This window comes from Tachyglossus aculeatus, chromosome 4 (assembly GCF_015852505.1).
Source record: "Tachyglossus aculeatus isolate mTacAcu1 chromosome 4, mTacAcu1.pri, whole genome shotgun sequence".
NCBI lineage: Eukaryota > Metazoa > Chordata > Mammalia > Monotremata > Tachyglossidae > Tachyglossus > Tachyglossus aculeatus.
The window spans coordinates 40,315,238-40,340,544 of record NC_052069.1 but is presented as its reverse complement, the minus strand read 5'-3'; the positions used below and the strand labels follow the sequence as shown (position 1 = coordinate 40,340,544).

The following is a 25,307-nucleotide window of genomic DNA, read 5'->3' as shown; positions in this document are numbered from 1 at the left end:
ATAAAACATGTGGACAGGTGTCATGTCATCAGAACAAATAGAATTAAAGCTAAATGCACAACACTAACAAAATAAATAGAATAGTAAATATGTACAAGTAAAACAAATAGAGTAACAAATCTGTACAAACATACATACAGGTGCTGTGGGGAGGGGAAGGAGGTGGGGGGGGTGGGGAGGAGGAGAGAAAAAGGGGGCTCAGTCTGGGAAGGCCTCTTGGAGGAGGTGAGCTCTCAGTAGGGCTTTGAAGGGAGGAAGAGAGCTAACTTGGCGGATGTGTGGAGGGAGGGCATTCCACTGTACTAAGCGCTTGGGAAGTACAAGTTGGCAACATATGGAGACAGTCCCTACCCAACAGTGGGCTCACAGTCTAAAAGAATCTGGCGCGGTGCCTTGTGTTTAATACCTGGTCGGGGTACTTGGTAGGGGGAAAATTTGCCATAGGGTGACTCGATTCCTCCTGACACCGTAGCCTGAAATATTGCCAGTGTGCTCTGTTTGGAAACCCAAACGGTGTTTTTCATATGGAGGTAGAAGGACGATGTGATTTAGTCTTAGAAAAATACACAATGCTTTAATTACATGTAAAACTAACAAGTACTCAGCACAGTGGTCCACCCACAGTAAGCACTCAAAAGATACCATTTTAGACTGTGAGCCCACTGTTGGGTAGGGACTGTCTCTATATGTTGCCAACTTGTACTTCCCAAGTGCTTAGTACAGTGCTCTGCACACAGTAAGCGCTCAATAAATACGACTGATGATGATGATGACTGTCTCTATATGTTGCCAACTTGTACTTCCCAAGCGCTTAGTACAGTGCTCTGCACACAGTAAGCGCTCAATAAATACGATTGATGATGATGATGATTCCAGGCTCGGGGGACGACGTGGGCCGGGGGTCGACGGCGGGACAGGCGAGAACCAAGTACAGTGTGGAGGTTAGAGGCAGAAGGGAGGTGAGGTAGGAGGGGGCGAGGGGATGGAGAGCCTTGAACGCCGAGATTGAGCAGTTTTTGCTTGATGCGTAGGTTGACAGGCCCTATATGGGATAGGTCTACTCTTCATCAACATATGCAAACTCTCCGGCCACGATGAGGCACCAATTCTTAGGAGAGTCTTCCCCTCTACCATCACACAATATGGGAAAAATTAGGATCTAAAGCAACCTGGTATTTTTAGAGCTTAAAATCTCTACCAGCAGGATGCATCTGGAAACTTGGAGAATTGGTACAACGGAAACGTGTTTATAATGTGGCAAGTTGTTTCAATTCCATTAGCTACTACCTCATAATAACCTGCTTAATGAGGACATGCTAGCGTTTCTCGAATATGTATTTAGCACCTACTGTGTGATGTTTTGAGGCAAACACTAAAAGTAGAAGCCTTGGTCCCTGTCTTCCAGAGGTTACAAGCTAATGGAGCAGTTTAAATCAATTTAAGAGAAAGGGTTATTTAGGAATGCTCATAGTCACACCAATGTGTAGCATTTTGCTTACTCAATGTGAATCGAGATTACCAACTCCAAACTCTACAAACCTGAAAATGATTTTGATGCAGTTTTAAAGACTATTTTACAACCTACAAGAACATACACAGCAGGAGAGTTAAGTTCGGAAGAATTCACTGTAGATATAACTAATTCTGACACTAAAGAAACCCCTCCTTTTCCCCATTTCTCCAAACCTGAAAACACATTCATTCATTCATTCATTCAATCGTGTTTATTGAGCGCTTACTGTGAGTAGAGCACTGTACTAAACGCTTGCAAGCAACTTGTGTATGGCATCTTTTAACTCATTGTAACAAATATTTCCCCATCTGAGGCAGAGGCAGAATAAACCTCAGTGACAGACAAATTAATAGAAAATTAGCTCTCAATTTCTGAAAAAAAGCAACATGAATATTTATTTCACTCTGGCTCATATAATGGTATATTCAACAGAGCAGTAGATGTATTACTCTAGTGACCTAAAGGAGCTAGGAATACCCCATTTAGGAATTGCAATAATGGTTTCACTGCAGAACATACAAATTCAGTTAACCACTCTCCATCCTGTGGGAGGAGATTTTAAGAAGGAAATTCTTTTCAGCAGTATGTCATTATATGCGCTTATCTTTGAAAACCAATCAGTTGCATTTACTGGGTGCAGAACACTATAATAAGTGCTTAGGAGAGGACGCTACAACAGAGTTCCCTGACCAGAAGGAGCTTACAGTCTAGAGAGGGAGATATAATAATAATAGTACTTGTTAAGCACTTGCCAAGCACTGTTCTAAACGTTGGCATAGATACAAGTTAATCAGGTTGGACACGGTCCCTGTCCCACATGGGGCTCACAGTCTTAATCCCCATTTTACAGCTGAGGTAACTAAGGCCCAGAGAAGTTACGTGACTTGCCCAAGGTCACACAGCAGACATGTGGCAGAGCCAGGAGATAAGTACGTAAGTGGTGAGGATCTGGTGTGGGGTGACTATTAAAGTGTTTATGGTTTGATGTGGGGCTAGGGTGGGGAGAAAATCAAAGGGCTTTAAGATGTAGAAGTAGCACGGCCTCGTGGCTACGGCACAGGCCTGGGAGTCAGGTCATGGGTTCTAATCCGGCTCCACCACTTGTCTGCTGTGTGGCCCTCATTTACAATAATAATAATAGCATTTATTAAGCACTTACTATGTGCAAAGCACTGTTCTAAGTGCTGGGGAGGTTACAAGGTGATCAGGTTGTCCCATGTGGGGCTCACAGTCTTAATCCCCATTTTACAGATGAGGTAACTGAGGCCCAGAGAAGTTAAGTGACTCGCCCAAAGTCACACAAATGACAATTGGCAGAGCCGGGATTCGAATCCATGACCTCTGACTCCAAAGCCCGGGCTCTTCAAACTGAGCTACGCTGCTTGGGGGCTTCAGTTACCTCATCTCTGAAATGGGGACTGAGGCTAGGAGTCCTATGAGGGACAGGGACTGTGTTCAACCTGATTTGTTTGTACTCATTCCAGTGCTTAGTATAGTGCCTGGCACATAGTAAGTGCTTAATGAATACCATAATTCTTATTACTATATAGATATAATCCCAAGTGCATAGGTGATGCAGAATGGAGGGCAGATGGACTGATAATAGTACTAGTGGTTCTCATAGCATACACTGAGTATTCACCAGTGCTTAGAACAGTGCTTGGCACATAGTAAGTGCTTAATAAATACCATCACCATCATCACCAGGTGGGCTACACCGTACTATCAAGAAATGGCATTTGCTGGGCTATTACTATATACAGAGCATTGTATGAGGCATTTGAGAGATACATTTGGTAGACATGATCCCTGCCCATAAGAAGCTTACATAAGCTCATTGTGGGCAGGGAATGTGTGTTATGTTATTGTATGCTCCCAAGCACTCAGTATAGTGCTCTGCACACAAGAGACGCTCAATAAATATGATTGAATGAGTGAATGAATAAGCGCTCAATAAATATGATTGACTGACTAGTGGGTTCAGATTTGAAAAATACCAAGTCACATTCTCCGTCCCCAAGGGGCTTATACTCTAAAGGGCGAGAGAAACATAAAAATATTTATAGCTAGAGAGATAAAAAATAAAGCAGACACATACAAGAGTGCTAAAGAGGTGGTAAATCCATAAGCCCTAGCAACCAAATCTGATTTATTTAACTTGCAATTACCCCAATACTCAACATGAGGCTTTCTACAGAGTAATGATGGACTGAAAACAAAAGATGAGTCTTGGTCCTTGAGGATCATGAACCTTTATTATTATTATGGTATATGTTAAGTGCTTACTATGTACCAGGCACTGACTAAGCACTGAGGTAGATATACGGTAATTAAATTTGACCGCATGGGGCTTACAGTATTAATCCCCATTCTACAGATGATGTAACTGAGGGACAGAAAAGTTAAATGACTTGCCCAAGGTCACACAGAACCTGTGCAAAGGAATTGATCAGAGGGCCAGAGGTCAGCACAGTCACATTCTTTCCTGAGAGAATTGTGAGCAAGCACACACACACACACACACACACACACACACACACATATTTATTTATATATATTTATACACACACACACACACACATATATACATACATATATATATTCCCCCACCCCGCACACCCCTCTTATCTTAGCAGGCCACAGTACCATGACAGGGCCCCAACTGAATGGCACAAATCTGTCTGGTCAAGCTACTGATTGCATGAGGATGTAATTTAGGCACTTGGAAGACAGATTCAGAATAAATCAGGTTGGACACAGTCCCTGTCCCAAGTGGGGCACATAGCTTCAATTCCCAATTTATTATTATTATTATTAATAAATATGATAATAATAATGATAATAATAATGACAATAATTGTATTTGTTAAGCACTAACTATGTGCCAGGCACTGCATTAAGCACAGGGGTGGAGACAAGCAAATCAAGTTGGACACAGTCCCTGTCCCATTTGGGGCTCACAGTCTCAAACTCCATAATACAGGTGCAGAAACTGAGGCACAGAGAAGTGAAGTGACTTCACCAGGGTCACGTAGCAGCCAAGTGGCAGAGCCGGAATTAGAATCCATGACCTTCTGACTCCCAAGCCCGTGCTCTATCCATTATGCCATTTTTGCTTCCCTAAGCTTCTGATAGACCATGACACTTCTAGATCACTGGTATGGGGGTATTTTCAAGTTCTTAAAATAGTTATCAAGTAACTGCACCATGACTGTGCCTCTGACACATTCAGCACCCAGGAGTCATTCACAGGCGATCGGGAATCTGTTCTCACAGGGAGGACATGACTATGGACAGAAGAAAACCCAGGTTATACTCCTATGCCTTGGGAACGCTGCACATTACCAAACCAATAAATGATATTTATTAAGCATTTACTATGTGCAGAGCAGATAAGCTTTGGCAGTGTGGTGTGATGGACAGAGCACAGGCCTAGGAGTCAGAAGGACCTGGGTTCTAATCCCGGCTCCACCACTTGTCTGCAGTTTGACCTCGGTCAAGTCACTTCACTTCTCTGGGCCTCAGTTCCCTCATCTGCAAAATGGGGAATCAACACATATTCTCCCTCCTACTTAGACTAGAGCCCCATAATAACAACAATAATAATAATGACATTTGAATGACACTTTATTGTTGTGTTGTAACTTCCCAAGTGTTTAATACAGTGCTCGGCATACAGTAAACACTCAATAAATACAACTGAATGAATGAATGATATTTAAGAGCTTACTATGTGCCAAGCCCTGTACTAAGCGCTGGGGTGGATATAAGCAAATTGGGTTGGACACAGTCCCTGTCCCATGTGGGGCTCACAGTCTCAAACCTCATTTTATGGATGCGGTAACTGAGGAGAAGTGAAGTGACTTGCCCAAGGTCACATAGCAGACACCTGGCAGCGACAAGACCCATAACCACCTGACTCTATCCACTGTGCTCTATCCACTATCCATTCATTCATTCAATCGTACTTATTGAGCGCTTACAGTGTGCAGAGCACTTACTAAGCACTTGGAAAATAAAATACAGCAATAGAGAGAGATAATCAATGCCCACAACGGGCTCACAGCCTAGAGCGGGGAAGACAGTCCACTCTGCCATGCTGCTTCTCTATATGGGACCTGATGAGCTTGTACTTACCCCAGTGCTTAGTACAGTGCTTGTCACAGAGTAAACACTGAACAAATACCACAGTAATTATTATTGAAAGTGCTTCACCACAGATTTTCAGAGTCAGACATCATACTGTCAGTCTGTCACTGAGCCAATCCTCTGTCCAATGATACTGAATGGAGAGGAAGTAGCAATCAGTATCCACAAGTCCAGCAATGCTTTGGGAAGTGCTCTCCATCACCTCGCCCCCTCCTACCTCACCTCCCTTCTCTCCTTCTACAGCCCAGCCCACACCCTCAGTTCCTCTGCCGCTAATCTCCTCACCGTACCTCATTCTCGCCTGTCCCGCCGTCGACACCCGGCCCACGTCATCCCCCGGGCCTGGAATGCCCTCCCTCTGCACATCCGCCAAGCTAGCCCTCTTTCTCCCTTCAAGGCCCTACTGAGAGCTCACCTCCTCCAGGAGGCCTTCCCAGACTGAGCCTCCTCCTTCCTCTCCCCCTCGTCCCCCCTCCATCCCCACCGTCTTACCTCCTTCCCTTCCCCACAGCACCTGTATATATGTATATATGTTTGTACATATTTATTACTCTATTTATTTAACTTGTACATATCTATTCTATTTATTTTACTTTGTTAATATGTGTGGTTTTGTTCTCTGTCTCCCCCTTCTAGACTGTGAGCCCACTGTTGGGTAGGGACTGTCTCTATATGTTGCCAACTTGTACTTCCCAAGCACTTAGTACAGTGCTCTGCACACAATAAACGCTCAATAAATACAATTGATTGATTGATTGATTGATAGGCAGGTAGTGGCAACAAAACATCAAACTTCCCCCAGAACTATAAAGGTCTATCCCATGCCCTGTGTTTTCGGCTCCCCAGGTACCTCTTCTCCCTTCTTGGTTTTCGGGAAGAGGCGTGCCCTAATGGACAGAACATGGGCCTGGGAATCAGAAGGACCTGGGTTCTAATCCCGGCTCTGCCACTTGTCTGCTGGGTTACTTTGGGCCAGTCACTTCACTTCTCTGGGCCTCAGTTACCTCATCTGTACAATGGGGATTGAGACTGTGAGACCCCTGTGGGACAGGGACCATGTCCAACCCAATCTGCTTGTATCCACCCCAGCATTTAGTACAGTGACTGGCACATAGTAAGCACTTAAACACCATTATTATTATTTTCAATCAGTGGTATTTATTGAGTACTTACTGTGCACAGAGCACTGCATTAAGTGCTTGGGAGCTTACAGCACAGAAGGCTGCCTCTGGCTCTGAAAAAGGGGGGAAGTGCCCTCCCAAGGCACCTTAACTGTCCCTTCTTCCCTCCACCATGCCACCCCGGTCTGACCCTATCTCCATTCCCCCTCTCATTCAACCCACATAGTCAATCTCTCACTAAATCCTGTCCGTTCTACCTTCTCCAAAAGGCTAAAATCCACCTCCAAACTGCTACCACATTAATCCGAGCACTTAACCTATCCTGCCTTGATAAACTGTTGCCAACTTGTACTTCCCAAGCGCTTAGTACAGTGCTCTGCACACGGTAAGTGGTCAATAAATAGATTGAATGAATGAACTGCATCAGCCTCCTTTCTGACCTCCCTGCCTCCCGTCTCTCCCCACTCCAGTCCACACTTCACTCTGCTGCCAGATCATTTTTACACAAAAACGTTCAGTCCATGTTTCCCCACCCTTCAAGAACCTCCGCGTTAAATAGAAACTCCATACCATTATTCATGCTTTCATTCAATCGTATTTACTGAGCGCTTACTGTGTGCACAGCACTGTACCAAGCTCTTGCAAAAGTACAATATAACAATCATAACCCACAGCACGCTCACAGTCTAGAGTGAGGAAGACAGACGTCAATACAAATAAATAAAATTACAGAAGATACATAAGTGCTATGGGGCTGGGAGGGGAGAAGAGCAAAGAGAGCAAATCAAGGCAACGCAGAAGGAAGTGAGAGATGAAGAATAGTGGGGTTTAATATGGGAAGGCCTCTTGGAGGTGATGTGCCTTCGATAAGGCTTTGAAGTGGGTTAGAGTAGTTTTCTGTAGGATTAGAGAAGGGAGGGCATTCTAGGTTAGAGGCACAGTGAAAAAGTTAGCACCAGAAGAGCAAAGTGTGTGGGCTGGGTTGTAGAAGGAGAGAAGCGAGGTGAGTTAGGAGGGGGCAGGGTGATGGACTGCTTTAATGCCAATGGAGAGGGGCTTTTGTTTGATACTGAGGTGGACGAGCAACCATTGGAGTTTTTTGAGGAGCAGGACAACATGTCCACAACGTTTTTGTAGAAAAATGAGCCGGGCAGCAGAGTGAAGTATGGACTGGAGTGGGGAAAGACAGGAGGAGGCTGGGAGGTCAGCAAGGAGGCTAATGCAGTAATTCAGGCAGGATAGGATGAGTGATTGTATCACCGTGGTTGCAGTATGGATGGAGTTTAGTATGGATGGAGTTTAGCGAAGTTGTGAAGGTGGGACTGATAGGATTTGGTGATGGATTGAATATGTGGCTTGAATGAGAGGAAGGAGACAAGGATATAGCCAAGGTTATGGGCTTGTAAAACAGGATGGATGGTGGTGATTTCTACAGTGATGGGAAAGTCAGGGGAAGTACAGGGTTTGGGTGGGAAGATAAAGGAGCTCTGTTATGGATGTGCTAAGTTTGAGGTGACGGGAGGACATCCAAATAGAGAGGTCTTGAAGGCAGAAGGAGATGTGAGACTGGAGAGAGAGGGAGAGGGATCAGGGATGGAGATGTAGATTGGGGTGTCATCTGCATAGAAAGAGCATTAGTTTTAAAGCACTCAATCACCTTGCCCCTTCCTACTTTACCTCCTTGATTTTCTACTACAACCCACTTCACTTCCCTAATGCCAACTTACTCACTATATTTCCATCTCGTCTATCTCGCTGCCGACCTCTCACCCAAGTCCCGTCTTTGGCCTAGAACACCCTCCCTCTTCATATCCAACAGACAGTCACTCTCTCCACCTTCAAAGCCTTATTTAAAGCACATCTCTTCCAAGAGGCCTCACCCAACTAACCCCTCATTTCTCCTCTTCCCTCTCTTCTCTGTATCACCTGTGTACTTGGACCTGTACGGTTTGAACATTTGATATTCATCCCACCCTCAGTCCCACAGCACTTATGTACACATCTATAATTTATTTTAATGATTTTCTCCCCCTCTTGACTCTAATTTCTTTGTGAATAAGGAACATTTCTACCAACTCTGCTGTCTTGTACTCTCCCAAGTGCTTCGTACAGTGTTTAGCACACAGTAAACACCACTGATTCCCACAGCTTTGGGTGAGATAGAACACAGAAAGAAGAGGAGTGAAGGAGGGCAAGATAAACTGGGAACTAGACTGACAATAAGGAAAGGGAAACTTCAATCACAGAGGTGAAAAATTTCACAAAAACACTAGAATCTCATATTTCAGGTCGATTAATTGCATTTACTGAGCGCTTACTATGTGCAGAGCACTATACTAAGCGCCTGAGAGAGAACACTATAACAGAATTGGTAGAAACGTTCCTTGTCCACAATTATTTTATCTCCAATATTCAAAAAAAAGGAACAGTGAAAAGTTGTTAGCCAAACACACTTTTACCAATTAGATACATTCTGAAGTAATTATTAGTGAGCATAGTATTGTCAATAAATGAGTCACAATAAGCTTTTCCTCCTAAAATTAAAACAAAAAATGCATTTAGTGAAGCAAGTCCTCTTCCATCCCCTCACCATTTACTAATTCAGAAAATCTGGCATTCCAAGGTTATGTATCTACTATTGTGAAGGAGCCAGGTTTTCTTTAATTATGTTTTAAAGAAAGTGTTTTGAGAAAGCTCCCTTCTTTGTTTTTCTGCCAAATCCGGAATGGTTTTGTGTAAGAGCCAATGTCACTAAAGGCACCTAGAGGGATATGAAAATACTTTGCTCTCAATGCTTATAATTCATTCAAAGGCATTGTACAAAACCTTGCATACTTAGGCAGGTGAGTGAAAAGGAGGTTTTCAAATTCAACTGGTGATCCTGGGGGGAGAAGAAATGCCACGCTGTGCTAAGGAATTTTGAAAAAGAAAAGAAAAATCCACTATTCAATTGAGATTTTAAACCCAGAGCAAAATCCCACAGCCTGAAATGAACTCTGTTTAAGAGTTGAAGGGATTGGTCTCTGGCTTTCTGAAGCCCCTTTCTGGGAGAGGATCCCCAAGGGCTCTAAAATTCCTGGGACACAGCTAAGGCGGAAAACCCCGGCTCACTTTGAAAGAACATGAAACATGCTAACAAACCAAAAGGGAGTTTTTGTACGTGCCTTTTTTTTAAGCCCTTACTGACTGGACGGGCACTTTAGGGACTGTCTCTATGTGTTGCCAATTTGTACTTCCCAAGCGCTTAGTACAGTGCTCTGCACATAGTAAGCGCTCAATAAATACGATTGATTGATTGATTGATTGATTTAGATGAGGGATGGGTAATGATGAATCAACGGCATTTATTGAGCGCTTACTATGTGCAGAGCACAGTACTAAGGGCTTGGGAGGGTACAATACCACAGAATTAGCAGACACGTTCCCCGCCCATAATCTGGGTCTCTGAATCGCTTCCTCTTCCATCAGCACCTGCAGGCTGATGGAGAACAGCACGGAGCCCCATGTGGGACAGGGACTGTCCCCAACCTGATTGACTTATATCTACCCTAGTGCTTAGTACAGTGCTTGACACATACTAAGTGCAGGATTAATAAGTACTATTATTAATAATAATGATGGTTTTGTTAAGTGCTTACTACATGCCAAGCCCCGCTCTAAGCGCTCGGGTAGACAAAAGGTAATCAGATTGTCCCATATGGGGCTCACAGGCTTAATCCCCATTCTACAGATGAGGTAACTGAGGCACAGAGAAGTCAAGTGACTTGCCCACAGTCACAAAGCTGGTAAGTGGCAGAGGCAGGATTAGAACCCATGACCTCTGACTCCCAAGCCCATGCCCTTTCCACTGAGCCACGATGCCTCTCATATTATGTGGCTACCTTAGGAATGGGGGGGGGGGGGGAGAAGATGGCCCATATTTGTCATCCCTTGCCTGCTTTCAGATGTTGAAGCAAAAAGAATGGCTTTAATCCACTTTGCTTTCCGAAACCTGGTCTTTGTTCACTTGCTTCTTAGGTAAATTGGAAAAGTTAAGTATAGTCATTTTCAGACTTCTGATTCCTAAGAATTAAGCATCACTTTAGATAGCTCCCAAATGGTAGTTTAATTTGGCCTCTAGTCCAGAAAAGGGCAAAGAAAACCTTAACCCACTTAAAAATGTTATTTCTAAGTAGTTTTTAAAATAGAAATAACAGTTTTAGATGGGTTAAGGTAAATGTGAAGCAATTCAGGGGAAAGCCTGACTGACTTCCACCTTGATTTACGAAACGGTGGAATGGAGAAAGGTACCTAAAAAACCTCACGAAACAAGTCTTGGAAGAACACAAAGATACCAGTGCTTAGAATAGTGATTTGCACATAGTAAGCGCTTAATAAATGCCATTATTATTATTATGGAGTGGTCACATGACTTAACTTTGCCCCTTTATCTTCATCAAAATTTCTTTGGTGGCCATAAAATGGCAAGTGATCGATCATTCCTCTCAAGTGAGGGAATTTCTGAGCATCCAGCAGCCTTACTAGTCCAACCACAGGGCTAAAACAGAAGTCTCTAACTGCTTTAGTCTTTGGTAGAAATGTAACCCAAGAACAACAATTATCCAAATTCATTTGAGAACAAGGAATATATTCCTGTTTTCCTTGTCTCTGACATTGTGACTATGAGACACTAAGCGGCAACTGGTGATTCAACAAGGAAAATATGCACAGAACTTCAAGACTTCAGAAATCAGTGCATAACTCTTCCCCGACCAAGTCTGTTGCCACCTATATTTGGAAATGGGCAGTAGATCAAGAGAGTGGCCTTGAAAAACTTATTTAACATGATTCATAATTGACAATCTGCTACATTTAAGGGAAGTCAATTACAAAATTGTCAATTTGGGAGCACCAGGTTTCAAAAAAGACAGAGTGGAGGCATGCAGAGTTCTAGTGTCAATTCCACCTGCCTAGTGAAGTCTTTCAAAATCTATCACCAAATCAATCAATCAATGGTATTTACTGAATGCTTACTGTGTGCAGAGCACTGCACTGAGCGCTTAGAATATAATAATAATAATACTGATGGCATTTATTAAGTGCTTACTATGTGCAAAGCACTGTTCTAAGCACTGGGGTGGTTGCAAGGTGATCAGGTTGTCCCACTGGGGGCTCACAGTCTTAATCCCCATTTTACAGATGAGGTAACTGAGGCACAGAGAAGTTAATTGACTTGCCCAAAGTCACACAGCTGACAATAGTGGAGCTGGGATTTGAACCCCTGACCTCTGACCCAAAAGCCCAGGTTCTTTCCACTGAGCCATGACATAAGAGAGTTGGTAGGCACATTTCCTGCCCACGAGGGGCTTACAGTCACCACTCTTGCCAACTCACTAAATAAGATTTTTAAGAGTGCTTCAGCTACGTGAAGCTGGCAAGAAATCCAAACTATGGCTAGGGAGTGAAGGCAGAGAGTAGGTAATATCTTGGACATATTTCAGTATCTCAAAGAGATCTTATTTCAAAAGCAACTAAAATGTGACTATCGTTGTTTTCGACTTTGCTACTTGTTTGTGCAATGCTGAAGTGCCCTAGGGTAACAAGCCTTCCCTCCGGGACACTAAGACTAAATCTACCTCATCCTAACCTCAGCGAGGAAAGTTTTTAAAAACAAAAGCTACCTGAATATTTTCTTGCATATTGGGTAATGGCTCTAGTGTCACCCTCTAGACTGTAAGCTCGTTGCGGTCAGGGAATGTGTCTGTTATATTGTCCTCTCCCAAGTGCTTAGTACAGTGCTCAGCACACAGTAAGCATTCAATAAATATGACTGACTTACATTCTCCTATCTCCTCCTCTATGATTTCTTTAAAGCGTCAGTGGCCAGTCTACCTCTTCGGAGCTACAACTGGCTCTTTTTGGAAACAAATATTACCATCAAAGAGGGAAGAGAGGCATTTAAAACTATTAGATTCTCATAATGAAGTACGCTGCATTGGTGCACGCTGACTGACTCTCTGTACAGAGGTTTCAGTTGGCTGTTTTTACTTAAATGGTATTTGTTAATCACTTACTGTTCATTTACCATTCTGTTTATTGTTACATTGTACTCTCCCAAGCGCTTAGTACAATGCTCTGTGCCTAGGAAGCGTTCAATAAATTCGGGCGACTACTAAGCGTCAAACGCTGTACTGCACAGATTGTCAAGCCTATTTTAAAGGATTTGGGCACTTTGAAGAATGGCGCAGCATATATTTTCTAGAACATATGCAGTACCAACCAGCTGTGAATATGCAGTGAAAAGGAACATTACTCTTAGCAATATTTTATAATGCTATAAACTATATATCATTGAACAAGGCAGTCTCCTTAAAAATCTCAAATTTACCCTTTGGAGAATTTCATATGCAGTCCCTTCGGTTACACGACTTAACCGGCTTTAGTTAGGCTCCACTAAGCCCCATTTTAAAAGACTGAAGTATCTACAAAATCCCACCAAATGAAGAACAAGGTTTTACCCACTGTCATTGGGTAAAGGAAAGATGTAGAAGGCTGAGACTATAACACAACTCACAACTGCCTTGTATGCTAGAGGATTATGGTGGGTGCCTTTGGTCCTATATCATTCAATAACACAAACCAGTTGCCTATTAAAACATACTTTAAGGTTATGTTTTGCCACTCTTTTTTAATCAGCTTTTCTATGGAGGAGTGAACTGGGAAACAACCGAGCTAAACTGGTAGCCTGCCAGCAGCATATAAATGTAGCAAGGAATCACTAACACACTGGGTACCAGGCTGCACTTTATAAAAGAGATGGGTGTGCTTAAAAGGAAAAAAAAAAGGAAGAAAATTGTGGTGAAATGAAGGAAGTTGGCAGGTGGAAGCTGCTTCAACCCTGGCCAGAAAACAGAGAAACTAGCGATTTCTGACTGATGGGTGATCCAATATCTTTGTGTCAAAACTGATTGCTGGCCTGCCTTCAATTTGGCACAGACAAAGCTCACTTAAATAAATACGTCAGATGCAAAGCTGAAACAGGATTTTACAGGCTTTTTTATTATAGAAGTATACTCAATTTTCTTCCCAATCTCTGACATTCTTGTCTGTATTCAAAAATATTATATTTCATATCGGAGAACTTAAATTACTCTCTCCTACTTCCCACCTTAGAAACTTGAAGGTCATATAGACAGCTCTGATTAATCACCAACCTTATGGTAAAGATGTACTGCCAATCTTTACAACAATTCTTTTTTACTGGATATGAAACAAATTAGTTTTACAACAATTTTTCGTGGCACATATACCCAAGGTACGGTTTAATATACAGTTTTCTCCCCCAAATCACAATGGAGCAATGCTAAAAACTCCAAACAAAAAATAAGATGGTTGAAGAACCTACGATTATTTCAGAAGAACCTGAGAAAAGGAAACGCAGCAGGAATATATGCTTGTCGTACTAATCATATAAGGGAGAAGAATGAATTGGAGTGATCATTTTTCTTAAGGTATTTGTTAAGCACTTACTATGTGCCAGGCACTGTGTTAAGCACAGGGGTAGATATGAGCTAATCGATTTGAACACAACCCATGTTCTATATGGGGCTCACAGTCTTAATCCCCATTTTACAGATGAGGTAACTGAGGCCAAGAGAAGTTAAGTGACTTACCCAAGGTCACACAGCAAGGGGCAGAGCCAGGATTAGAACCCAGGTCTAACCAGCATAAGTTAGAAGTAGTGTGGGTTGGTGGATAGAGCATGGGCCTAGGAGCCCGAAGGAACTGGGTTCCAATCAAAGCTCCGCCACGTACCTCCTGTGTGACCCTGGGCAAGTCACTTAGCTTCTCTATGCCTCAGTTCCCTCAGATGTAAAATGGGGATTAAGACTGTGAGCCTTACGTGGGACATGGACTATATCCAACCTGATCTATCTACTCCAGCACTTAGTAAGGGCTTAACAAATATCAATTTAAAAAAAAAATCAAGGTCCTTTTGCCTCCAAGGCCCGTGCTCTACCCAGTAGTCCAAGAATTTATGGAAGTCCAATATCTAATGACTTTCTTCAGTGCCTTGCTGTGTAAGGCAGAGATAGAGTATCCACCAGGAACGTCTTATCTATGTACCAATCACCGTTCTAAACCACATTAAGAAATGCCAAAAGTACAAGCAGTTATGGAAGCCATTTATATTTAGGAATTAATACAACCGAGAGCAAGATCAGCGATTGCACATCCACTAAACCATGAATTCATAACCCCAGATGAGAGAGACTTTTAGGTGGTCTACAACTGGGTCTCTTTCTCCCACTAGCAGCAGGTCGTGTCTCCAAACTGACCTCTCAATCTCGTCGAAAGATCTATTATCAAATCGGCCAATATACGAGCCAGTAAAAAACAAACAAACACCTGAACGATAATGGCATAACCCAAATCCAGAGAGTTTAAGGAACCATGAATTAGCTCTAAAAGCAGTTGCACACCTGAGCCCAAATATTCTTACCTGCAAAATCTTTTTTCTTTTTTTAATGGTATTTTTTACTGTGTGTTCTTAAGCGCTGGGGTAGATACAAGGTAATTGGGTTGGACACAGTCCCTGTCCCACATGGGGCTCACAATCTTAATCCCCACTTTTCAGATGAGGGAACTGAAGCACAGAGAAGTGAAGTGATTTGCCTAAGGCCACATAGAAGACAAGTGGCAGAGCCGGGATTAGAACCCATGACCTCCTGACTCCCAAGCCCATGCTCTATCCACTAAGCCATGCTGCCTCTACTGTTAATGCACTCACTCTCAAGTGCTGCACGAAACAGGCAGTCAATGAATTAACTCATTCATTCATTCAATCAAATTAACTACATATTCCTTCTTCTCTTCCTCCCTCAGATTTCACACATCTCAAGGAAGAATCTCCCTCCCAGCCCGAGCCTGTCTCTACTGCTGTCTCCTCCTTTTCATCCTCCTCCTCCTCATCCTCCTCATCTTCAATCACATTCATTGAGCACTTACTGTGTACACAGGGCTGTACTAAGCACTTGGGAGAGTACAATGTAACAGACACATTCCCTGCCTACATGAGCTTATGGTCTAAAGGGAATGTCTTTGTCCTCCTCATCATTATCTTCAGCCTCGTCTCTTCCTCCTCCTGCTCCTAGGCAAATATCAATGCTGAAAATTGAGGCAACATAAAAACTTTTCTTCCTCCTCAAAAATCAGGGTAGGTCAGTTATGAGATCCAATTCGATATTTTGTAAAGCCAGTAATACTTAGACTGTGAGCCCCATGTGGGACAGGAACTATGTCCAACCTAATTAACCTGTACCTACCCCAGCACTTAGAAGAGTGTTTGACACGTTTAAATTAATAATAATAGCAATTATGGTGTTTGTTAAGCACTTACTATGCGCCAGGCACTGAGGAATCTCACTAAGCGCTGAGATTCCTAATTGCTCAGAATAGCATTAGCTATAACAAAGAAACAACCAGAGTTCCCAAGGAAGAAGGGGTTAACAGATCTTGCTGCCACAAATCCTTTCCTACAAACACTTCCCTCACACTTCCTTGTTCCAAACACACTATTCAGAAATGTGTTTCCATTCTGTAGCTGTACAATTCAACAATCGTGTTCTCAAACTGAATTGTACTGAAAATTTGCAATCTCCATTAAGTCAAAACGGAAAAAACAAAGTTTTATTCCTGAAAGAAGCATTCATAATTGTGATATGAAATACATGGAAGTCTAGTCTCAGGATACTATTCTATTATTTGCAAACTAATAATGAAGCAAGAAAATGCATGGATCACCAGAGAAAAAGAATATGAGCTTATTGTGGACAGGGAATGTGTCTGTTTATTGTTGTATTGCACTATCCCAAATGCTTAGTATAATGCTCCCCACACAGTAAGCACTCAGTAAATATGACTGAATAAATGAATATGAAAAAGAAAATAAAGTCCCTAAAAACTCACCCTTTCTCTGAAAAAGGTCCCTGCATAAAAAAAAACTGCAAATGCAGTTTACTTTTGTGAATATAATTGGAAAAATGCTTTCACATTCAATAATAAAAACATCCCATTCCCTAAGACTAACAATATTTTAATTTCTCTCGCTTGAAAGTAATATTTTTTTTAGAGTTGCTTCACATTAATCCCCAATGCTGGTGAACAGTTTACTCAAGTGTAGATTACTGTTGCTTTTTAATTAAACAAAGATCTTTTCTTTGCTTTGGAGATTATTCACAGTTAAACAAAAATGGGGTCCGCTTGATAGGTGTCTGCAAATTACAACTTCATTTTTACATTCTGCTAAGTGCTTAACAGCTCAATGCACTAACTCTGCTGTATTGTGCTCTCAAGTGCTTAGTACTGCATGTGGCACACAGTAAGCATTTAAATCAATGGTATTTATTGAGCGCTTACTGTATGCCGAGCACTGTACCACTGATTGATTTTAGGGGCTTCAGTATAAAGGGTTCTTTTTAAAGAATAGAATTTGTTAGGTGCTTACTATGTACTACTAATAATAATAATTATGAAGGTATATGTTAAGTGCTTACTACGTGCCAAGCACTGGGGTAGATACAAGGTAATCAGGTTGTCCCACGTGGGGCTTACAGTCTTAATCCCCATTTTACTGATGAGGCACAGAGAAGTTGACTTGCCCAAAGTCACACAGCTGATAAATGGCGGAGCCAGGATTTGAACCCACAGCCTCTGATTCCCAAGCCCACGCTCTTGCGACTAAGCCATGCTGCTTCTCTAAGAATTGAGGTCGATACAAGCTAACAGGTTGTATACAGCCCACAGTCCACATGGAGATCAGTCCAAATCCCCATTTTACCAATGAAGTAACTGAAGTCCAGAGGAAGGGAAGTGACTTACCCAAGGTCACACAGCAGACAAGTGGCGGAGCTGTGATTAGAACCCAGGTCTGTGCCTCCCAGCCCCATGCTCTATGCATTAGGCCACACTGCTTCCCAGGTTGTTGAGTGGTGGAGCTCCCCACCAGTGAGCGCAGGCCCTCTAAGTGGCATCTCTTCACAATCTTCAGCTCCTTACGAAGTGAAGTTCAACACAAGTGCTTAGTATATTGCCCTGTAGATAGTAAGCGCTCAACAAATAACACTGACCGATATCAGGAGAGCAGGGCACTTAGCAGGCTCCATGACTGAGTTAGAGAAGGAATAATAATTATGGTATTTTTAAAGCGCTTGCTATGTGCCACCTATTTGTTTTGTTTTGTTGTCCGTCTCCTCCTTCTAGGCTGCAAGCCTGCTGTTGGGTAGGGACCATCTCTATATGTTGCCAACTTGTACTTCCCAAACGCTTAGTACAGTGCTCTGCACACAGAAAGCACTCAATAAATATGATTCAATGAATGAATGTGCCAAGAACTGTTCTAAGCGCTGGGGTAGATACAGGTAATCAGGTTGTCCCACACGGGGCTCAGAGTCTTAATCACCATTTTACAGATGAGGTCACTGAAGCACAGAGAGCAGAGAAGTGGCAGAGCTGGAATTAGAACCCGCGCCCTCTGACTCCCAAGCTCATGCTCCTTCCACAAAGCCACGCTGCTTCATAGGCAGTCACAATAACCTGGGAGGGATGGATATAGGTCCCTTAAGCTGGTCACCTCTCTGGAGTTGACCTCTCTATGGAGATGATAATAATAATTGTGGCATTCGTTAAGCACTTACTATGTGTCTGGCACTGTATTAAGTGCTGGGGTAGACATAGGATAATCGGGTTGGGCCCAGTCCCTATCCCACAAAGGACTCCCATTCTCAATCTCCATTTTCCAGATGAGGTCACTGAGGCCCACAGAAGTGAGGTACCTTGCCCAAGGTCACTCAGCAGACAAGGGGCAGAGCCAGGATTAGAACCGAGGTCCTTCTGACTCCCATCCCGTACTCCTTCTACTTTGCCATGCTGCTGCTCCCCTCCTACCATGCTTTACTGCAATCAGAAATAAAATTAGTACTGAGAAAATTCAGCCACATGGGTGGTCTCGAGTACGTTGCACGGTTCCGTTCCGTTACAAGCCGTGGCGGCAGCAGCAGGGTGCTCCTATTATTTGGAAGGAAGGAACTAATACTGCTGTGCGGCACATTCTTATATATCTAGTAACCACAGTCAGAATTCAAATAGTTATACTTCCAGTATTACATTCCGTTTTCCAGCTGCACTAAATCCTACACGTTTCCATATAGATATTCCCAGAGAAATTACAATTTAACTTTGGAAAAACCTTAAGGGAACCAGAGAAATTCTGACAAGCATACTTGAATCTGTTAGTAGAACTAAGACTGAGAGCACCAGTGATGAAGCATTTCAAAATGGATGTCAATCAATGGCATTTATCGAGGACCAACTCTGGACAGAGAGCACTGGAATAAAGACTTGGTAGAGTACAAACCACTTGGAAGGCACGATCTCTGCCTTCAAGGAGCTTACGGTCTAGTCAGTTAAATTACAGATGGGGGGATAGAATATAAAAATGTGTGCATGAGTACAATGGGACATAAAAATAATCTTTTACAAACTGTATGCCAAGCACTGTACTAAGGATTGGGAAAGAACACATAGGTGGGTGAAGGAGGACTGAAATGGCATCTCTGTATTAGCTATCACGGCTCTTCCAAGAGGACTTCCCCAGTTAAGCCCTCTTTCCCCGGATTCCCTCTCCCTTCTGCATCGTCTATGCCTTCGGATCTGTGCCCTTTGGGCATTTAATGTTCACCCCACCCTCAGCCTCATAGTATTTATGTACATGTCTTATGCTGTCGGGTCGTCTCCTCCCCATAGCGACTCCATGGACGGATCTCACCCAGAACGCCCCACCTTCATCAGCAATCGTTCCGGTAGTGGATCCATAGAGTTTTCTTGGTAAAAATACCAAAGTGGTTTACCACTGCCTCCTTCCGCGTGGTAAACTTGAGTCTCCACCCTCGACTCTCTCCCATGCTGCTGCTGCCCAACACAGGTGAGTTTTGACTTGTAGCAGATTGCCTTCCACCCACTAGCCACTGGCCAAGCTAGGAATGGAATGGGTAGGCCTCTGCTTGACTCTCCCTCCTGTAGCCAAGACTGGTAGAGTACTGGAAACTCTCCAAGTGCAATCCTGAGAGGGGACTTATGTACCTATCTCTGAATTATTCATTTATATTAATGCCTTTCTCTCCCTCTAGACTGTAATTTCACTGTGGGAAGGGAACATGTCTATCGACGCCTGTCGTACTGTACTGTCCTAAATAATTAGTTACGTGTTCTCCACACAGTAATCGCTCAAAAGATAGAACTGACTGACAGATATATGAAGCAGCTTGGGGCGATTTAAAAGGGAAAGAGAGACTGTTCTACTGTACTTTCCCAACTGCCTTGTTTAGTGCTCTGCACACAGTAAGCATTCAATAAATATGATTGAATGAATGAATCGAGGTACAGTAAGTTGATATTAGAGAAGTGAAGTGTGTGGGCTAGGTTGTAGTAGGAGAGTAGCATGGTGAGGTTGGAGGGGGCCAGGTGATGGAGAGCTTTAAAGCCAATGGTGAGGGGTCTGTGTTTGATGCGGAGGTGGATGGGAAACCACTGGAGATTATTGAGAATTAGGGAAACATGGAACAAATGTGATAGAGAAACAATCGGGGAAGCAGAGTGAAGTGTGGACTGGAGTTGAGAGAGACAGAAGGTTGGAAGGTCAACAGGAGGCTGACCAAGTTATCAAGGAGGGACAGGATAAGTGCTTGGACTTACATAGTAGCTGTTATGATGGAGAAGGAAGGGTAGATTTAGCAATGTTGTGACAGAAATTAGTTACGCTATTTGTTAAGCGTTTACTATGTATCAAACACTACCCTAAGCGCTGGGGCAGACGTCCCCAATATCACCCCTACGGTGGGCCAAGACCTGCTCCAATCCACGGGCACATTAGGGTTTGGTCCACCCTTTTTCTTTCTTTTTTATTGGTATTTGTTAAGTCCTTACGATGTGCCAAACACTCTACTAAGTGCTGGGGTAGATACAAGCTAATCAGGTTGGACACAGTTCGTGCCCCACATTCATTCATTCATTCAATCGTATTTATTGAGCACTTACTGTGTGTAGAGCACTGTACTAAGCGCTTGGGAAGTACAAGTTGGCAAAGCATAGAGACGGTCCCTACCCAACAGCGGGCTCACAGTCTAGAAGAGCGCATGGGGCTGACAGGTCAGAGAGAGTCAGATGGAGTCCCTGTCCCACATGGGGCTCACATCCTAAATATGATACAGATAAGGAAACTGAGGCACAGAGAAGTTAAGTGACTTGGCCAAGGTCATGCTGCAGGTAAGTGGTGGAGCAGGAATTAGAACCCAAGTCCTCTGGCTCCCAGGTCTGTGCTCTTTCCCCTAGGCAACACAACTCCAATAATTACTAGTTTATTTGAGGCTGAGTGGAATGGATAACCATTCTGAGGTGTAGGGAGCCGTGTGCAGTACAATAATTTAGAAAAATGAGCCGGGCTGCAGAGGGATGTATGGACCGTAAAGGAAAGCAACTGGAGGGAAGGAAATCAGTAGTTCACCCAGGTTACAACAGGTAGCTGGACCACCATGGTGGCCGTTTGAAAGGCAGGGAAGGGACAGATTCTGAAAATGGGAGGGAGGAAAACCCTGACAGGATTTAGTGAGCAACTGAATATGAGAGTTCAAAGAGAGAGAGGAACCAATGGCAATGTAAGGCTACAGGCTTGAGAGACAGAGAGGATCACAGCACTGTCAACTATAACACAAGGAGGAGTTGTTCACTTTTGGACATATTTAGCTTGAGACACCAGCAACATTCCCATATAGAGATGTCCTGGAGGCACTTTTCTTTTTCTTTTTATGGCATTTGTTAAGCGCTTACTATGTGCCAGGCACTGTACTAAGAGCCAGGGTAGACGTGAGCTAGTCAGGACGGACGCAGTCTAGGTCCCACATGGGGCTCAGTCTTAATCATCATTTTATAGATGAGATAACCGAGGCACACACAAGCCAAATGATTTGCCCAAGGTCACAAAGCAGACAAGTGGCGGAGCTGGGATTAGAACCCAGGACCTTCTGATTCCAGGTCCGTGCTCTATCCACTGGGCCTCAATGCCTGTAATTGCAGGGGAGGAGAGGGATCAGGGCTGGCATGGTGGATTATTCATTCAGTCATATCTATCGGATTAGAGAATGATTCCTGAAAAGATCCTTCAGTTTTGAAGTAACGTGTGCTTTAAAAAAAAATGGTATTTGTTAAATACTATGTGCCATCCATTTTTCTAAGCACTGGGTGAGATAATAATAACAATAATTACGGCATTCATTAAGCACTTAGTACATGCCAGGCACTGTACTAAGCGCTGGGGTGGAGAAGTAGCATGGCTTAGTGGAAAAAGTGCGGGCTTGGGAGTCAGAGGACATGGGCACTAATTCCGGCTCTGCCACTGTCTGTTGTGTAACAATGAGCAAGCCACTTTGCTTCTCTGTGCTTCAGTTACCAAATCTGTATAATGGGGATTAAGAATGTGAGCCCCGCGTGGGACAACCTGATTACCTTGTATCTACCCCAGCACTTAGAACTGTGCTCGGCACATAGGAAGAGCTTAGCAAATACCGTAATTATTATTATTACAAGCAAATCTGGGTTGGACACAACCCCTGTCCCACATGGGAAGCAGCATGGCTCAGTGGAAAGAGCACGGGCTTTGGAGTCAGAGTTCAGGGGTTCAAATCCCGGCTCCGCCAATTGTCAGCTGTGTGACTTTGGGCAAGTCACTTAACTTCTCTGTACCTCAGTTACCTCATCTGTAAAATGGGGATTAAGACTGTGAGCCCCCTGTGGGACAACCTGATTACCTTGTGTCCCCCAGCACTTAGAACAGTGCTTTGCACATAGTAAGCGCTTAATAAATGCCATTATTATTATTATTATTATTATTATTATTATGGGCCTCACGGTTTCAATTCACGCCCAAAAATTCCATCCCAAGTGACTTGCCCAAGGTCACAAAGCAGACAAGTGGCGGAGCCGAGATTGGATCCCAGGTCCTTCTACCATGTCCTTTTCTAACAGAAGTCCAGATGGTGCGGCATGCAAGACATAAATGAAATCCCACGCTCCACACTCCGCTTTCTTCACATGTTTAAGTTAGACTGTTGTAAAAGAACCAAGTCACATTTGTCCAAGAGGGAGACCTTATTTGGTCTTTTCTCTCCGGTCGTTCATTCTCAGTCTCTTTTGCAGGCTCCTCCACCCCCTCCCATCCCCTTACTGTGGGGGTTCCTCAAGGTTCAGTTCTTGGTCCCCTTCTGTTCTCAATCTACACTCACTCCCTTGGTGACCTCATTCACTCCCACGGCTTCAACTATCATCTCTACGCTGATGACACCCAGATCTACATCTCTGCCCCTGCTCTCTCCCCCTCCCTCCAGGCTCGCATCTCCTCCTGCCTTCAGGACATCTCCAGCTGGATGTCTGCCCGCCACCTAAAACTCAACATGTCCAAGACTGAACTCCTTGTCTTCCCTCCCAAATCCTGCCCTCTCCCTGACTTTCCCATCACTGTTGATGGCACTACCATCCTTCCCGTCTCACAAGCCCGCAACCTTGGTGTCATCCTCGACTCCGCTCTCTCGTTCACTCCTCACATCCAAGCCGTCACCAAAACCTGCCGGTCCCAGCTCCGCAACGTTGCCAAGATCCGCCCTTTCCTCTCCATGCAAACTGCTACCCTGTTCGTTCAAGCTCTCATCCTATCCCATCTGGACTACTGTATCAGCCTCCTCTCCGATCTCCCATCCTCTTGTCTCTCCCCACTTCAATCCATACTTCACGCCGCTGCCTGGATCGTCTTTGTCCAGAAACGCTCTGGGCATGTTACTCCCCTCCTCAAAAATCTCCAGCGGCTACCAATCAACCTTCGCATCAGGCAGAAATTCCTCACCCTGGGCTTCAAGGCTGTCCATCACCTCGCCCCCTCCTCCCTCACCTTCCTTCTCTTTCTCCAGCCCAGCCCGCACCCTCCACTCCTCTGCCGCTAATCTCACCATGCCTCGTTCTCGCCTGTCCCGCCATCAACCCACAGCCCATGTCATCCCCCGGCCTGGAATGCCCTCCCTCCCCACATCCGCCAAGCTAGCTCTCTTCCTCCCTTCAAGGCCCTACTGAGAGCTCACCTCCTCTAGGAGGCCTTCCAAGACTGAGCCCCCTCCTTCCTCTCCCCCTCCTCCCCCCCTCTCCACCACCCCGCCTTACCTCCTTCCCTTCCCCACAGCACCTGTATATATGTATATATGTTTGTACATATCTATTACTCTATTTATTTATTTTACTTGTACATATCTATTCTATTTATTTATTTTGTTAATATGTTTTGTTTTGTTCTCTGTGTCCCCCTTCTAGACTGTGAGCCCATTGTTGGGTAGGGACCGTCTCTATATGTTGCCAACTTGTACTTCCCAAGCGCTTAGTACAGTGCCCTGCACACAGTAAGTGCTCAATAAATACGATTGATAGATTGATTGATTTGGTTACAGTGCACTGCAGCAGTGGAAGAAATGGTTTGTATGAAGGTGCAGCAGTGGACTGGGGCAGGGTTAAGCATTGGTTTCCCTTGATGCTGGATTTTGTGAGACTGCAACTTTTGCATTACCAAACTGGGTATTAACTTCCCCCACTCAAGATCTGAGAACCAAGAAAAAGTTAAAAGTTTATTTGAATGCAATACTTCTCCAATCACATTTCTTTTATGGCAAAATTGAATCAATGGGTTTGGAGTGTTCACCATGTGCAGAGCACTGTACTAAGCGCTTGGAAGAATACCATACAATAGTAGGTAGTACAGTGCCTAGAACACCTGGCACAAAGTAAGTGCTTAACAAATACCATTATTATTATTATTCCACTGAGCAGCGTGGCTCAGTGGAAAGAGCACGGGCTTTGGAGACAGAGTTCACGGGTTCAAATCCCAGCTCTGCCAGTTGTCAGCTGTGTGACTTTGGGCAAGTCACTTCACTTCTCTGGGCCTCAGTTACCTCATCTGTAAAATGGGAATAAAGACTGTGAGCCCCCCGTGGGACAACCTGATCACCTTGTAACCTCCCCAGCGTTTAGAACAGTGCTTTGCACATAGTAAGTGCTTAACGCCATTATTATTATCATTATTATTATTAGACACATTCCCTGCACACAATGAACTTACAGTCTAAAGAATGAGTTTACAGTCTAATTGTTGTGGTTTTTGTTAAGCACTATGTGCCTAGCACTGTACTAAGCACTAGGATAGACACAAGACAGTTAGCTCCAACATGGGGCTCATAGCTTGAGTAAGAGACTGAATCCCCATTTTGCACATGGGGCTCACAGACAATCCCCATTTTACAGATCAGGTAAGTGAGGCCTAGAGAAGTTAAGCGACTTGCCAAAGGCCACCCATCAGGCAAGTGATGGAGTAGGATTAGAACCCAGGACCTCTGACTCCCAGATCTGTGCTCTTTCCACTAGGCCCTTGAATTTCCCAATACTGTAGAATTTCCCATTAC

At 43.8% G+C, this 25,307-nt stretch overlaps 1 protein-coding gene and 1 non-coding gene across 2 annotated transcripts in view; both read right to left on the bottom strand.

The window, feature by feature from the left end:
* Positions 1–25,307, bottom strand: part of HS2ST1 (heparan sulfate 2-O-sulfotransferase 1) — a 225,589-nt gene that overhangs the window by 186,077 nt on the left and 14,205 nt on the right. The window lies entirely within an intron of this gene.
* Positions 19,755–19,892, bottom strand: LOC119927630. Its single transcript, XR_005450615.1, has one exon. It is a non-coding gene; the product is annotated as a small nucleolar RNA SNORA7 (small nucleolar RNA).